The 15799-nt window shown below is 47.5% G+C and overlaps 1 long non-coding RNA gene across 5 annotated transcripts in view; it reads right to left on the minus strand.

The window, feature by feature from the left end:
* Positions 1–12447: 12447 nt before the first annotated feature.
* The window catches only part of LOC142849949 (uncharacterized), a 61899-nt gene continuing 58547 nt past the window's right edge, over positions 12448–15799 (minus strand). For 2 of the 5 annotated variants that reach the window (XR_012910639.1, XR_012910638.1), the window contains one exon: positions 12448–15559. This is a non-coding gene — a long non-coding RNA (uncharacterized LOC142849949). The remainder of the gene's footprint in view (positions 15560–15799) is intronic. The other 3 variants (XR_012910637.1, XR_012910636.1, XR_012910640.1) reach the window with 3 other exon arrangements.

Raw genomic sequence — 15799 nt, forward strand, 5'->3', positions numbered from 1 at the left:
TGTTTTACTTTTAACTATGTCCTTTATAGGCTCAGGTATTTGAACACATGGTCTCCAGTAGGTGGCGCTGTCTGGGGAGGTGTAGGAGGTGCATCTTTTCTAGGGGAAGTATATCATTAAGGGTAGGCTTTGAGGGTTTACCCCACTTCCAGTCCAAGCTCTGCGTCCCCCCCCCCCCCTCTCTCTCTCTCTCTCTCTCTCTCTCTCTCTGTGTGTGTGTGTTTGAGATGTGATCTCTTAGCTTTCTTCCTCCTGCTGCCATGACTTTCCCACCATTATGGACATCTAACCCTGTAAACTAAGAACAAATCCTTCCTTCCTTAAGGTGCTATTAATCATAAGCTGGTATTTTATCATAGCATCAATGTTGTGTTCAACTGAATTTTTTTTTTGTTTGTTTGTTTTTGTTTTTCGAGACAGGGTTTCTCTGTGGTTTTGGAGCCTGTCCTGGAACTAGCTCTTGTAGACCAGGCTGGTTTCAAACTCACAGAGATCCGCCTGCCTCTGCCTCCCAAGTGCTGGGATTAAAGGCCACCACCACCCGGCTCAACTGAATGTTTTTAAGGCATAAGAAACTAGGCAGGGGCTGGGAAGATGATGACTCTGCAGTTCCGAGCTCTGGCTGCTCTTGTAGAGGACTCAGGCTCAATCCCCAGAACCCACAAGACAGCTAGCATGCATGTGTAACTCCAGTTCCAAGGGGTCTGATGCCCTCTTCAGGCCTCTATGGGTACTTTATACATGTAGTAAGCATGCAAACATATAGGCAAAATACTCATACACATAAAATAAAATAAGTACTATTTTTTTTAACAAACAAGAAACTGAATAAAAATAGCTACAGTGTTAGGTTAATAGCACATCTCAGAGTAAATTATGTCGTACCAACAATGAGGCCAGGAGGAAGCCACGTGACACACTACCTTCAAGTTCTTTTTCTCTTTCCCATTTTCATGTGTGTATGTGTCTGTGCTCGCATGTTTTTGCATATGTGAATGCATGAGTACACACACACATGTGTGCGCAAGCATGTGGAGGCCCAAGGTTAAACAGGAATTATCCTCAACCTTACTCTCACCTCATCCACTGAGACAGGGTCTCTCAATCAAACCCAGACCTTGCTGATATGGCAAATCTAGCTAACTGCTTTGCTCTGGGGATTCTGTATCTGCTCTGTGGCTGGAATTACAGGCAGGCAGTCCACATAGGAGTTTGAATGAGAATGGACCCATAGGTTTATATATTTGAATATTTGGTTCAAAGTTGGTGGAATTGTTTGGGAAGGATTAAGACATGTGCCCTTGCTAGAAGAGGTGTTTCTCCCCACCCCCCAACTCTCTCTCTCTTTCTTGTGCTTTTGTGTAGACGTATCCTCTCCAGTGTATTTGCCTGCTGCTATGCTCCTTGCCATGATGGTCATAAACTCTAACCCTCAGGAACTGTGAGTCCCTGAATTAAATGCTTTCTTTTATAAATTGCCATGGTCATTGTTTTCTTTCCCCATGGCAATAGAAAAGTAACTAAGTCAGAAATTGGTACCAGGGAGTGACATATTGCTGTGACAGGCCTGACCACGCTAGGGATTTTTGTTTTTGTTTTTTGAGGAATGTGGAAGACTTTGCGACTTTGGACTAAGAAAGTGACTCAACACTGTAAACTGGGATTAATGGGTTATTCCAGTAGGAGCTTGGAAAGCTGAGAGCAATCTAGACTATGGAAGCCCTGCTCAAGAGGTTTCAGAGGGGTACAATTGTTGGGGAAGGCGTTCCCAGACTCGAAATAAGCACACAGAAACTGTATTAATTAAACCACTGCTTGGCCTAGCAGCCAGACACTAGAGCTCTTACCTGTACCAATGCTCAGACCAAAGGAACAATCCTGTTCTCAGATTGCCTCCTCAGACTGCCTCCTCAGACTGCATCCTCAGACTGCATCCTCAGACTTAATTGCTTCAGACTGCTGCCTCAGACTATATCTGAGCTCCTGAGTCCTTCTGCCTTATATTCCTCTCTCTGCCCAGCCAATTACTTCCCATCTTCACCTCTCTGGTGCTGGGATTGAAGATGTGGCCAACCACCACCTGACTCTGTTTCTCTTTGAGAATGGGTCAATTTAGTGTAGCCCAAGGTGGTCTTGAACCCACAGAGATCTTGGGATTAAGGGGGTGTGCCACCACCACCAGGCCTCTAGTGGCTTAGCTTTGCACATTGATCTTCAGGCAAGCTTTATTTGTTAAACACAAACAAAATATCACCACAAGGATCAATACCCAAGGTTGACCTATGACCAACACACACAGACTATAGATAGCATTCTTACACCTACACACATACATATATACACATTTATAAAAATAAAAATTTCTAGTCAGATGCCACAATTTCTTTAAGAAACGTAAGAAGAAAAAAAAAGCAAATTAAATCCAATAGAAGTGGACAAACTAGAGACACGGGGCCATTAACAAGCCAAAAAAATACACAGAGAGAAATGAGAAACCAAACACAGTCTTTGAGAAGGTAAATAAAATTGACAAAAGTCAGATTGATTAAGGGGGGAAAAAAGCAAAAGAAAATCCACTAGCTACCAAAGCAGGAATGAATGAGAGAAGATCAGGTCTTGCAGATAGCAGTAGACACACATCTAGACAACAGAGAGCAACTTCAGGCCATTAGTGCCTCAGCTTAGCTGGGGTAGGTAGATTTCTTGAAAGATACACACTAGCAAGCTTTACACAGGAAGAAATTGTTAAGCATTATAGCCCCATATCTACTCAGTAGATTAAATTTGTGGCTGTACTTATTAGGGTTTTTTTAATTTTGTTTTATTTTATTTATTTATTTTTTATTGTCAGCCTGACACAAGCTAGAGTCTCATGGGAAGAGAGAACCTCAGCTGAGAAAATGCCTCCATCAAACTGGCCTGTTGGCAAGTCTGCAGGACACTTTCTTCCTTTCTTCTTTTCCTCCCTCCCTCCTTCCTTTTTTTTTTTTTTTGCTTGTTTGTTTTGTTTTGCTTTTTGAGATAGGGTCTCACTATATAGCTCTAGTTGTCCTGGAACTCACTATGCAGACCAGGCTAGCCTTGAACTCACAGAGATCTACCTGCCTCTGCTTCCCCTGGTGCTGGGAATAAAGGTGTACACCACCACTTGCTGTAGGGCATTTCTTAATTAGTGATTGATGTGGGAGAGCCCAGCCCACTGTGTGGGGTGCCACTACCCCTCAACATGTGGTTCTGTGTTGTATAAGAAAGCATGTTGAACCACAGGGAGCAAGCCAGGGAGCAGCTTTCCTCCATGGCCTTTGCCCCAGTTCCTGCTTCCTTGAGTCCTGCCCTGACTTTTCTCCATGATAGATTGTAAACTGTAAGATGAAATGAACACTTTCCTCCCCAAGTTGCTTTTGGTCATGGTTTTTATCACAGCAGGAGAAAGTAAGGGTAAAACCTTCCAACAAATAAAACTCCGAGTCTGTGTAGCCCACGTCAGCGAATTCTCTAAATGGTTAATGAAGAAATAAAACCAACCTATACAAACGTATCCAGAAAACCTTGAAAAGGATGCAACCTTCCCAACTCTTTATGAACCAGCGTTGCTCAGATGCCAAAACCAGATGAACCACAGTCTTTTGTGTCTCGTGGATGTGGATGCAAGAATTCTAAAAGAAAATTCAGCCAATCCAAACCAACCTATACAGTGATGTTTGTCCTTGGAATGCAAAGTTGACTTAACATCTAAAAAAATGGACTTGACTGGGGTTGGACAGACAGCTCAGCAGCTAAGAGCACCAGCTGCTCTTACAGAGGACCAGGGTTTGCTTCCCAGTATCCGCATGGTGGCTCACCACCATCTGTAATTCCAGCCCCAGAAGATCCAATCCCTCTTCTGGCCACCAAGGGCACTAGAACATACATGGTGCAAATACATATAGAGAGGCAAAACATTTATCAACATAAAATAAATAAGTTAAAGCAAAAAAAAAAACCACTTGATCTCTAGAAACTTTTAGTTTCGTTGTACTGTGAATGGCATCTTGTCCAGGTTCCACCCTTCTAGATGCCTCCATCACCTTCCTGAACTTGTGTCTCTGGTTGTTTGAGTACTTCTTTCAAAGGGTTGGTACAGTGGCTCTTTCCGAAGCAGGAATCTGTAGCATGCCTTAGATGAGTGTGCCTAAACTTATTTTTATCCCAACTGCATGTAAATACTAGTGATAGCCTATAAAATCCCATGCCTGGGCTAGGGAAGTGGCCAGTCAGCAAAGTACTTGCACAAACATGAGGACCTGAGTTTGATGCCCAGCACCAATGCAACAGTCAGAGATGTAATCCCAGTGCTGGGGAGGCCCAAACAGGAGGATCCCTGAGGCTGGCTGATCAGTGAACTCCACGTCCAGTAAAAGACCCATTTTCAAAAAAAAAAAAAAAAAAAGGAAGAGGAAAGCCATTAAGGAGAAACCCATGGACCTCTAGCCTCCACATGCACACACACACACACACACACACACACACTCACAGTGTCCAAAGATATTTCTCTTTAGAGCTATAGAACTTACTTTTCTCACATTTAGCATTGTGTGTGCGTATATGCATGTGTGTGTTTGTATACATGTGGAGATTGAATGTTGATGTTAGGTATCATCCTCAATTGCTCTTCCACTTTATTATTCGAGGCAGGGTCTCTCTATGAAACCAGCCCTCACAGATAGAACTAGTCTCGCTAGCCATCTTTCCTCTCCTTCTTCGGGTAAAACTACTGGCGGCCTACTGCGCCCATCCAGCAGCACTGTGAGGTCTGGATGTCTCATGCTTGCCATGCAAGTACTTTAACAGCTGAGCCAGCTCCCTTTTTAAAAATTGCATTTTGAGCCAGCCACAGTGGCACATGCCTTTAATCTCAGCACTTGAGAGGCAGAGGCAGGTGGACCTCTCTGAGTTCCAGGACAGCCTGGTCTACAGAGTGAGTTTCTACATAGAGAAACCCTGTCTCAAAAAAAAAAAAAAGCCAAAAAAAATTGTGTGTGTGATGTGTGTGTGCACAAACGTGTGTGCAGAGAGGACAGAGCACAGCTTTCAGGGTTCAATTCTCTTTTTCCACTTGTAGGTTCCAGGGGTTGAGCTCAGGCCATCAGGACTGGTAAGCCTTCTCACAGATCCTCTAAAATTACCATTTTCTTTAGAGTGAGGGCCATTCCACCACCAGGCATAAAGCCCCGAGACAACCATCTTATGTCAGAAAGCATGTCAGCACTTGGAGGCGCTGGGCACTTGTCAACATGACACAGCAGCCAGGTTCAAGGGACAGCACCCACTTGCCACACTAGGGACACCAGGGTAAATGGCAGTGACAGATTTCAACAGTTGGCAGTGGGTCCATCTTAAAGGCCATTTATTATTCACTTTGCTGTGGGCAAGAAAAAACTGGGGGTGGGTTTTTTTGTTTTGTTTTTGTTTGTTTTGAAACAGAATGTCAACTAATAAATGTACAGAGAAGGATGGAGTTAGAAGGCCATCTCTTAGCAACACCATAATAATGAAGTCGGCCCAACTGGGTAACAAGGAGGTTTTAATGGGACAGTTAGGTGGCTTCAGCTTTCCTCATACCGTGGGTGGGTTTACAAGGGAAAAAAGACGGCACGACACTGGAGAAAACTCCTGGGTACAACTTTTAGCCAACACTCAGTCAGTCCTGCCTGTGCTTCTTTTCTGACAGTGATGACAGGAGCAGGCCACACGTGCCTGTCTACTTCCAATACTTGAAAACAGGACGTGATCTCACCCAGGTGAAGCAAGAGCCTCCCGGCGGCATCAGCAGCAGGAAGCCAGCGAAGCCTGAAGCAACCAAGGACCTGAGCCGTTCACTGAGCTGAGGGCTCCTGAGGTGGGAGATACCTGGGGGGGAAGGGAGGAGGAAGAAGTGGAAGAGGGGAGGAAAAGGGAGGAGGGGAGGAGGGAGGGAGAACAGGGAGGAGGAGGGGGAAGAAAAGGAGAGGAAAACAGACAAGGGAGGAGGGGAATGGGAAAAGGAGAGAGCAGAAAATAAAGAAAGAGAGAAAGAGAGAGAGAGAAGAGGGATGGAGACAAACAGATGAGGGAGAAAGGAGAGAGACAGAGATGGGGGGGAAGGGGGAGAAAAGAGCAGGGACAGAGGAGGGGAGAGAGTGTGAGAGGTAAGGGAAAGACAAAGACAGAGACAGTGTGTTCTGCAGGTCCCAGGGAGGGCTTTGAGACACGGGCAGAATACTGGTCCCCACATGGATATGTAATCTGGAAATTGGGTTAAAATGGAGGGAGGAGGCCTCAGAAGTCTCTCAAACCGTGATGTCAGATGAACCTTGACCTTCAGCAGCTCTGCTAACTCACTGATCCTCAATAAGACTTTTTCATAGGAGGAATGGATTGGGGTTCTGTGGCTTGGGTATGGCTTGAATCACCCCCAAAGCTTCCTGTGTTAGAGGCTTGGTCTTCAGTGTGGCTCTGTCAGAGGCCCTGGGTCCTTTAAGAGTCGGTAGTAGTAGCTGCAGTGGTGGCACACGCCTTTAATTCCAGCACTCAGGAGGCAGAGGCTGGTGAATCTCTGAGTTCAAGGCCAGGCTGGTCTACAAGAGCTAGCTCCAGGACAAGCTCCAAAAGCTACAGAGAAACCCTGTCTTGAAAAACTAAGGGGAAAAAAAAAGAGTCAGCAGTAGTGAGTGAGAGACCAGGTCTCTGGAGACAACATTCTAGGGAGAGATTAAATAGATTAAATAGTATGCAAGGGCCCCAGTTGGTTACCAAAGAGGACACAAAACAAAACAAAAAACAACAACAAACAAACAAACAAAGCAAAAATAACAACAACAACAATCCAAGATAAGCCATATTAGGTAAAGTGCTTGTCCCACAAGCGAGCAGGCCTGAGTTCTGTATCTGATGGCCACATAGGAAACCAGGCACAGTGTTCCATGCTTGTAATCCCAGAGCTGGGGAGACAGGTGGAGCCCTGGGGCTCGCTGGACAGACGATCTGGTCTTATCTTCAACTTCTGGGTTGCAGTAAGGCACCCTGTCTCAAAACACAAGCTGACTGTCTCCTGAGGAATGACAACAGAAACTGACCTCTGACCTCTACAGGCACTCGTACAAACAGGCACCCAACACACACCAACGTGTACATTCTTGCTTACACATAAACAAAGCAACTCTGACCCCTCCCCACTCTCTTACACCTACAGCCATGGTGACACCATCATCACGAGGTCATCACCAAAGCCAAGCTGAGACAGCCATCCTGCTTTGAACCTATACAAATGGTCTTTTCTTCACACTTTCCCCAGCTTCAGAAGTTTCGATATAGTGAGGAAAAAATGGGCCAAGACAGGGCTTGACACTTGTCCTAGACTGAGGTGAACCTGGGTGACTGCTACCCAGGGACTCATCTGCATTTGACATACCCTATAATGGAATGTGCCCCATCCCCAGATTCCTTAGCTTGGACTTGCTTCCAATGTGTTCTGGCTTGAAGGTGATCTGAGTGTGTCCCCACAAGACTGTGTTCTGGAAGTTCAGTCCCCAGAATGGCAGGGCTGAGGCCTTGCAGAGGTGGCTCTGCCCCTGGAGGCACCCACCTCAGAAGCATTAATGCCAGTCTCAACCTTGGCTTGCATATGTGGTTGTGAAGGGAGGCAGCTTGTCCTGAGTCCCCCAGCATCCTATCTCACTGTGGGTACTCTCCTGCATACCTGATGAGACACAGCCAGGACACACTGGTCATCCAGGAGTTGACTGAGCAAATAGGAGGCAGCCACTGAAATTCCAGTGGAAAACTGGAGACCCCTTGGCATTCCGTGACATTTAAACCCACTGGAGCTGATTTCATCCTTAAAGGAGAAAGAGGGAGAAACGGAAAGGCAGCTGCAGGAAACCCTATGTTTTCACAAGTGGAAGAGTGATCTAAACGAACCCTTTTCTATTATAAAATACCCGCCCTTGGAATCTTGTTATAGCTTCAGGAAGCAGACCAAGATGAACTGTCTACATCTTTTGTGTCTCTGTTGTATGCATGTGACTCTCATGCTTAGGCATCGTAGCAAATGTGTCATGAGTGTCTCCGTCATTTTGTCTACCCTCGGTTTTATTTCATAGACTGAAACAACGAAACCTTCAGAGGCCTCATCTGTCCTAGGAGTGACTCTAAGATGAGAGCGGCCAGGTGAAGGAGGCAAGACTGGGGGCTGACTTGTGGGCTATGCCTCTTATTCTATCAGGACCCGCTGCCTGCTGACAGGCAGGAGTTTCTAGTTTCCCCTGCTTTCCCCCAGCCATCATGGCTGCTGCTATGCATTCCTTTGGTGAAGGGGTCAGCAATGACTACAAGGCCACTGGCAGGGCTTCGGGGGTGGGGAGTAGTGACGCTTTCTCCAACTACTGGCTCCTGTCATTGCCTCTGGCCGTTCATCCGCATGTACATGCACGTACATTCACGTGCACACCAGCCACGGTGCAGTGAAAAACAAGGACAGTACAGTGCACACACATGTGCCTACCTACCCACATGTATGCACACATGTAAAAAGTTGCACACACACATACCTACACACACATACCCTGCAAACATGCAGACAGGTTTGCACACAGGTATAAATATACATGCGCCTGGGAACATACACATGAAACCCGGCAGGAATGTATACATGCACACATCTATAAATGCCTGCACACATACATGCATATACACATGTATGGAGCGCAGAAACACTTACATATGTGTGCACACGAACATGCAGGCATGGATATATGAATGAACACACACCCACACCAACACAGTCTTTAGTATCTGGTTGGTTGCAGGCTTTTCCTCAGATCCCTGAGAGGCAGGATCTACAGTACTAATTGGGGGATAGAAACACAGTCTGGGCAAGATCACCATGCTGGCTACTAATGTCAGCTCAAAATGGTCATACTGTTACGTAGATAGATTGGGTGAGGGACGGACGGACCAGTAAGTGTGGAAGAAGACTTCCGGGGGAAGGTGAGCAGAAATGATGGCCTGCACAGGCAAGGGGGAAGGTGTGGAGCAAAGAATGTTCCAGACACTGTTTAGGGAAAGAAGTCTACCACAGAGACATGATATAGGACCCCACTCCTGAGGTCCCTGGAGACCTCAGATCCACAGAAACAGAAAGCAGGGTGGAATGATGGGTGCTGAGGAGGGACAGAGAGTCCGTGTTTCATGGGGAAAGATGCAAGCAGGAGGTGAACACCGCCGAGCTGTCATTTAGACGGTGCAGTGTTGTGCACTTTACCACAGTGTGTGCAGGTTGTACACAGGCGTGTCTGTAGAGGCTGCTAGGACTGGATGGGGTCTCTGCTGACCTCGGGCTTCTGCTGTAGTCTGCAGATGAGATGGGAGAGGATGAGGACAGGAAGAGAGCACGGGGAGCATGAGACTAGGGCCCATGGAGCTGGCTATGCCATCGAAGAAGCAAGAAGAGAAAAGGCAGCTTGAGGAATTTCCTTGTTTATGCAAGAATCGAACAAGAAGAAGATAGAGAATGGTCACATTCTAGTAACCAGAGCTGGGGACAGATGCCACCCAGGCACTTCATTAGGGCCAAGACAGAGAGCCCTGCTAGACTTGGGGGCCAGGAGCTCATGGAACATGTCCTGACTGGGCACAGTACACAGTGACCAGTTGGGGTTCCAGGGGATGAGAAGTGGGAAACAGGAGGTCCCCTATGACGCTGGGCTCCCAGGCAATCTGGATTAACCTGTGGCAGACAATTGCCCAGCTCTGACCTATGAATAGCACAGGAGGAGGCCAGTACCCAAGACTTCAGGGATGGGTTCTAGGTGGGCAGGCCAAGACAAACGTGAGAACTAAAGAAGATGGTCGCCCCTTCACCTCCACACTCAGGGCTGCCACTTTCAGCTCAGAGAAGGTGGTACCATGCAGACCCCATTTCTCCCGGCATCCACAGATACTTCTCTATGAAAAGAAAATACTTTATTGCATGTAAACGACATGGGATCTGATTCATTCTTAGCAAACATAACAGCTCCGTCCTTTTCAGTAACTCCACTAGACAATCACCATTATGTGATGTTAGAATATTCCCAGCACACAGGCCCCAATCTCCCCATTAGCACCCACTCTTCCCTTTATTCCCCCCTAGCTCCAGGAAGCCACTTCCTTCTCTAAGAACCCGGCTCTTCTGGGTTTCTTACATAAACGGAACCCTTTGGTGAAACTTCTGGATAAAACAAAGCAAAGTTCCACTTTCACCTAACGGACAGCTGGGACTGCACAGCCAGGTGTGCATCCCCACCCCCACAGAGAGGGCAGGGATGGTACCCATCCCCCTTCTGGCTGAGCTGCAGCTGGAGCGGTAAATCCTGCGAGAGAAAGGTAGCATCTAGGAAATCATAAATACTAGGTGCAGCGGTCTAGAGGAGGGGAAGGAGGAGTCATCATTCCGTCCTACTTGCTCACAGCATAGGGAAGGATTCCATAGCCCTCACAGGCTCAGAGCTGCAACCGGTCACATGGTCTGGCTGGTATTTATAACCATCTTCCTGCATGTCTCTTTCCTTCAGCCTGTGCCTTGGCTGATTGTGGCCCTTTACCTGGTGGGTGACCTAAGCCTTCATTCCCGAAGGGTCTGGGCCCTCGGCGGTCCGGCGTGGATTGGGCAGTAGAATCTTTCCACTGATGTTAATCACTGGGACCAGAGCTGCAGGTCATCATCTATGTTCTAGACTTTCTGTTGTGGAACCACAGCCTGTTTCCCTTGGTCAGGGCAGCTACACCAGCCCATAAACAATCAGCCCCCTTTACACTCATCCATTGCTGTTGGGAATGCAAACTTGTGCAACCACTTTGGAAAGCAGTGTGGCAGTTTCTCAGGAAATTCGGGATAAACCTACCCCTGGACCCAGCAATACCACTCTTGGGAATATACCCAAGAGATGCCCTATCACACAACATTAGTATATGCTCAACTACGTTCATAGCAGCATTGTTTGTAATAGCCAGAACCTGGAAACAACCTAGATGCCCTTAAATGGAAGAATGGATGAAGAAAGTATGGAATAAATACATATTAGAGTACTACTCAACAGTAAAAAACAAGGACTTCTTGAATTTTGCATGCAAATGGATGGAAATAGAAAACACTATCCTGAGTGAGGTAAGCCAGACCCAAAAAGAGGAACATGGGATGTACTCACTCATATTTGGTTTCTAGCCATAAATAAAGGACATTGAGCCTATAATTAGTGATCCTAGAAAAGCTAAATAAGAAGGAGAACCCAAAGAAAAACATATAGGCATCCTCCTGAACATTAACCTTCATCAGGCGAGGAAAGGAGACAGAGTCAGAGACCCACATTGGAGCACCGGGCAGATATCTCAAGGTCCAAATCAGGAGCAGAAGGGGAGAGAGCACGAGCAAGGAACTCAGGACCGCGAGGGGTGCACCCACACACTGAGACAATGGGGATGTTCTATCGGAAACTCACCAAGGCCAGCTGGCCTGGATCTGAAAAAGCCTGGGATAAAACTGGACTTGCTGAACATAGCAGACAATGAGGACTACTCAGAACTCAAGAACAATGGCAATGGGTTTTTGATCCTACTGCACGTACTGGCTTTGGGGGAGCCTAGGCAGTTTGGATGCTCACCTTACTAGATCTGGATGGAGGTGGGTGGTCCTTGGACTTCCCACAGGGCAGGGAACCCTGATTGCTCTTTGGGCTGACAAGGGAGGGGGTCTTGATTGGGGGAGGGGGAGGGAAATGGGAGGCGGTGGCGGGGAAGAGACAGAAATCTTTAATAAATAAATTAATAAAAAAAGAACAATCAGCCCCTTGCAGCCTGGAGATTCTCTCACAGGAGTACCTCAAAGTGGACCTATGGTCACCTCAGCCTCCAGGGTACTGGGAGTTAGTTTAGCACCTATTGGCAGAGGTCTTCATCAAGAGGATCTTGATTAGTGGGGACAGGGAGACAAATGCTACTGGCAAAGGGCTAGGATATAACTTGGTAGCAAAGTGCTTGCCTGCTACGTGCAAGAGCCTTGGGTTCAATCTGCCAGTCACTGGTGGACTTTCACTGGGGAACAAGAATATCATTGATGCGTCAACGTCTGGATTGCCAGGACCATGAGCAGTGGCTACAGGGACACGAGCACATGGATGGGCTCAGAGGATATTGTTCCGGCTCGTCAGTGTCCTCAGACCAGGGAGGGGGAGCCTGGGAAAGATGGCAGTTCTCTGAGCTTGCACTCTCTGCTTTATGGCCCTGCCTGGGCCGAGTCCCTGCCAGGAAGAAAGCCCTGTGACACACAGCAGGGAGTCAAGCAGGCTGTGAAGGTACCCTGGGTTAGGAGAGCCCGTTCATATTCAGGTTTGCCTTGGTGCCAGTGGCAGCAGAGGGGTACCCCCATGATGACAGTACTCCAACATCACCCAGCAGTGTGTGCCAGGCAGGGAACCTAGCAGATGGACCTCGATGAGTGGACACCCATGTACTGTACCATACCATTCTCAAACCCTTTGGGGACTGACAGGGACATCTGGGGGAAAGGCTGGCCGGCGGCCACTGACTAGGTCCTCTCATCCACCATGGACCTCCATTCAGCCCAGAGGTTTATTTCTGTGACCAACATCTATAAGGGACATATGCCTCTTCACATCCTGTGCTCTGCATCCTGGGAGACCCTGGGAGAGGTCCAGCCCTTTCCTCAACCTCCTGCTACCACCTTTTTCAAATGCTTGCCTTTCAGTTCTTTGAGCATCATGACCGACTGGCCACCTGTCGGAGCCCGTGTGGGTCCAACACAGATTCCCTAACTAGACTGGAAAAGAGTCGCGAGGAATAATCAGACATAGCTTACACGGTCATCATGGAAGGGCAAGATCTCTCTCCAAAAAAGATCTCTCATTTATTCTTCAAACAGCTTATATATCCTCACATCAATAGAGTGGGAACACATTAGGCTGTCTCCTAGGCAACCAGGTGCCTGGGCTCAGGTCACATCCACATCTAGGAGTCAGGTAGGCCATGAATTAGCATCTCTATAAGACATCCTCCAAATTACAAAGGAAGGAAGCACCAAACATCCTGACCAGTTTCAGTCAACACCTCTCCTCAGGAGATCTACATTTCTACATTTCTAAGTACATCCTTGCTATTGTTAGGCAGAGACAGCTCAGACTGGGCCTATGGCTTTTGTGCCATACAGAAATATGGGCCTACAGCCACCAAATGGTGGAACCTATAACCCTGATCTCTCCTTCCAGGTCAAGTAGAGCAACCAGGGTGACTGTGCTGAGCCTCACCTGCTGGGGTGTAGCCTTCCTCCCATTCCCGACAGGAGGCTGCAGGTTACCCTCTCACTTTGGGATTGGGCTGACGTGCCATGCAAAGCTACTGGAAGCCAGGGAAAGACTTTTTCTTTCTCAGTGACTGGGTACCAGGAAATGACATATGAAGGACAGGTGCTGCTGAGAGGGGCCGCCAAAGAAGCAGGAACAAGCCACTGGCATCATGGGAGCTCTTTATGGAACTCCATGGAGCTTTGAAGTACGTAATGGTCAGTCTTGACTGTCAACCTAATGGGATTTAGAATCACCATGGAAACAAACTTTAGGGCATATTTGTTGGGGATTTTCTAGATTGGGTTAGTTGAGGTGCAAAGGCTCACCCTAAATGTAGGTGGCACCATCTCGTAGACTGGGGTATCGGGATGGATAGAAAGCAGGAAAGCTGAGCACCGGCATTCATCTCAATCTGCTTCGTAACTGTGCGTGCAGGGCCACGAGCTGCCTTCCTCACTATGACGGACTGTCCGAATGAACCTTTTCTTCCTTAGGTTGCTTTTGTGAAACATTTGTTTCGGGAATGAGTGAAGTGACTAACACAGAGTTGGTGGTTATCAGGCCTGCCCTGCACCCACTGCCTCTGCGAAATGCTGAAGCACACCTGTGTCCCCCAACCCATCGAATCATGGGTCATTTCATAGCTCATTTATACGTACAGTTCAGGTCATGTGGCCAGTTGGTGTCACATGGCCATATGTTCTGTAAAGCCTAGGAGCAATCCAGGATCTGAGGAAGTATCTGTGGGTGATGGCAGGGCTCAGCTCCATAGACCAAGGTGGTTGACTGTGAAGTCCCTGCAGGAGCTGGAATGGCCCCCACAGAACTTCCTACCTCCCGCAGACACCTTGCACATGGTGACTCTGATGCTCAGAAACACTCACACAGCTAAGAAGGTTGCACAGCAGCCTGGGCCTCTTCTTGTCTGGGTGTCTTAGTTTTCCATTGATGTGAAAGGACACCATGACTACGGCAACCCTTTCAAAGAAAACACGTAATTGAAGGGGACCACTTATAGGTTCAGAGCTCTGGCTCATTATCATTATGACAGAGAGCATGGTGGCATGCAGGCAGATGGAATACTGGAGCTGAAAACGCTACATCTTGCAGGCAACAGGAAGTTGACTGTGACATTGGGTGGTATCCTGAGCATAGAAAATCTTAAAGCCCACCCCTACAGTGACTCACATCCTTTAAAAAGGCCACACCCACACCAACAAAGCCGTGCTTCTTGATAGTGCCACTCCCTATGAGATTATGGAGGCCAGTTTACACTTAATACACTGGGCCTCATTGAAAAGTGACATCCCTGTGGGTCACTTGATATCATGTATCCGGTAACTGTAAAATCCAAAGAGAGCCGCAAGGCCCTGTGCTGTATCCTACACAATAGAAAGTACCCTAAGCAGTTTTCCACTTGACCCAGGCCACTGCAGTGTAGCAATATCATCAAGGCAGAAGCCTCCCCCAAATCATGTGGGATTTGATCACCTGACCTTCAAACACAGACCATGTGTCCAAGTCATCTTTAGAGATCAGGAAGGTCAGCATTAAATGTCAACTTGATACAACCTAGAGTTGTCACCTGGGAAGAGAGTCTCAGTGAGGGGTTGCTTACTTTGGACTGACTTGAGAGCATGACTGGGGGGACCTGTCTTAATTAAGGTAATTATGGGAAGACTCGGCCCACCATGAGCAGCACCATTCCCTATGATAGGGGCTTCTGAACTGGGTGATAGTAGAGACTAACAGCATAAGAAATAAAACCAGGACAGATGCCTACAACTTCCTGCTCAGATGGCGCAGGAAGCACAGCTGTGTGTTTGGAGTAGCAGAGCAGCAAGATGCCCATAGGAAGAGAAGTCAATTCGGATCCCTAGGGCTGGAATATGACAAGGTGTTCCCAAGCCTCTGAGGTGGGACAGACTAGTGTGTTTCTTAGTAGCTGAAGACAGCAGGTTCCTGGTAAGTTTTATTAAGATGTACAAAGAAACCCAGTGCATTCACCAGCTCCACAGCCAATAAGTTGGACTTTGTTCAATTGAAAGCTTCTGTTGTATTAGTCACCTCAGCTGTTGCTATGTCAAAATGCCTGACAGAAACAACTGGAGGAAGGAACCGTTTGTGTGGGCTCCCAGTCCATCGTGGCAGTGGGAACAGCTCGTAGCTTCAGCAGCAGAACACAGGATGGCTTGCTCACTTCTCTGTGGATCAGGAAACAGAGACAGGTTAGAAAGTGAGGCCATGCTATGATCCTCTATGTCCATCCCACAGTGTCCTACTGCCTCCAAGGAGGACGTACCTCCTGAAGCTGCAACCTTCCCAAAACAATGCCCCAGGTGAGAACTAGGTGTTCAAATACACGGGCCTGTGGGAGGCATTTCACACCCAAACAACACATCTCCTTTGCAGAAACATTGCTAAAAGAAGAAAAGGAACTGGAT

Source organism: Microtus pennsylvanicus, chromosome 5, assembly GCF_037038515.1.
Source record: "Microtus pennsylvanicus isolate mMicPen1 chromosome 5, mMicPen1.hap1, whole genome shotgun sequence".
NCBI classification, from domain to species: domain Eukaryota; kingdom Metazoa; phylum Chordata; class Mammalia; order Rodentia; family Cricetidae; genus Microtus; species Microtus pennsylvanicus.